Source organism: Frankliniella occidentalis, unplaced genomic scaffold (genome assembly GCF_000697945.3).
Source record: "Frankliniella occidentalis isolate FOCC.00 unplaced genomic scaffold, Focc_3.1 Scaffold292, whole genome shotgun sequence".
Classification (NCBI taxonomy): domain Eukaryota; kingdom Metazoa; phylum Arthropoda; class Insecta; order Thysanoptera; family Thripidae; genus Frankliniella; species Frankliniella occidentalis.
In genome coordinates this window covers 296,358-298,091 of record NW_026267418.1, presented here as the reverse complement: position 1 = coordinate 298,091, position 1,734 = coordinate 296,358, and the positions used below count along the sequence as shown (strand labels likewise).

Below are 1,734 nucleotides of genomic sequence, written 5' to 3'. Positions count from 1 at the left end.
GGGGGGGGGGGGGGTCACTCACACAAGAGCTAGTGGCGTCGAGCGTCGAGCTCGGAGCGTCGAAAGGACTAGTTGATGTGCGCCAACTGCTCCCTGGCCGGCAGGCAGTTCGTTATAAATTGGAAGAGCTGGCTGATGAAGGCCAAATAAAAATTTGTGCCTCTTTTGCATGATGGTGTAGCAAAAAAATGGTCTTGCAGCCACTACCGACATGTGGACCCAAGAGAACAAAAAGGTCCACTTTCTCACAGTTAAATGCCACATGTTCAACACCGAGGGAAAGCCAGAGACACGTACTGCATTTACTGTACCCTTCAAGGAGGAATCAGCTTCGGGGGAAAACATTTGGATGGAAATCCTAACCCAATTTGCCTTGTTTGGGGTGACTGAAGAGGAGGTCAAAAAAATCACATTCGTTACTGACAGGGGAGCCAACGTTGTGTCGGCTCTCCGAGGAGTTGTGTGACTTAACTGTACTGCTCATGTTATTAATACCGTCCTCAAAACAGCCCTGTGTTAGAAGAAGTACGAGCTTGACATTTTAAATGACGGAGCGAGGGAAATTGTACAGAATGTGAAAGTTGTGATGGAACGTATGAACGCAAACCTGCCGCCTAACATGAAAGAGTTCCCCATTTCCAAAACTGTGAGGGCTGGGACTACACCCCCATCAAACGTTCCCATGTTGTCAGCATTTGTGGAAAATCTGACACAGGTGATGCATAGAGAATATTGATAGTAAAATTTAGTTTCATAAAATAGCATAAATAATCATGAAAGTGTAATTATTTGAAACTAGTTTAACGATTTCCCTGTTTGCAATTTTTAGATTACAACGCATCTAAATCGTCGTTCGGAAGGATTTCACTTGGCAAATTTAGATATAGTTTAAGTGAAGGCCCTTTCTAATGCCCTTAAGGCCTTAGTCCGCCCACTGACCCGCCACTCGGGTTGTGACCTGGCAGGTTCTGTGTGGTTAGATGTGCAGAAAGAAATTGCGCCTGATGATTCCGAGTAGTATGAGTGCCTTCCTGTCCCGGTCGGCCATCTTGGTGCCTTAATGTCCCGGTCGCCCATCTTGGGGGGCTCTAACTTAACCTAACCTAATTTTGGGGGTACCTTGGGGGGTGCCTAACCCCGTACCTAATTTTGGGGGTATCTTGGAGGGGCCTAACCCCGTACCTATTTTTTAACGGTGTCTTGGGGGACTCTAACTTAACCTAACCTATTTTTAACGGTGTCTTGGAGGGGCTTAACTCATACCTAAGTTCGGGGTGCTAACCCACCCCTAAAAAAATCGAGGATCGACGAAGGGGTGCAAACCCACCCCTAAAAAAATCGAGGATCGACGAAGGGTTGCTAACCCACCCCTAAAAAAATCGAGGATCGATGGAGAGGTTGCTAACCCACCCCCAGTAAATATCGAGGATCGATGGAAGGGCGTAACACGTCACGACACGTAAGTCAAGGGTGTTAACCTAACGAGGATCACTGACACGTCACGACACGTAAGTCAAGGGTGGCAACATAACCTAACGAGGATCACTGACACGACACGTAAGTCAAGGGGTGGCAACATAACCTAAGCGTGACACGTATGGACACGTCACGACACAAAACCGTGATGCGACACACACAAAAGCAAGATGTCAGGATGGCCGAGTGGTTAAGGCGCCTGCCTCAAGTGCAGGTCCCACCTGTGCGGGGGACGGGGGTTCGAATCCCTCTCCTGAC

General features: G+C 48.1%; 1 non-coding gene across 1 annotated transcript; it reads left to right on the top strand.

Moving 5' to 3' along the window:
- Positions 1-1,648: 1,648 nt before the first annotated feature.
- On the top strand, positions 1,649-1,734 carry Trnal-caa (transfer RNA leucine (anticodon CAA)). The gene has a single exon. It is a non-coding gene; the product is annotated as a tRNA-Leu (tRNA).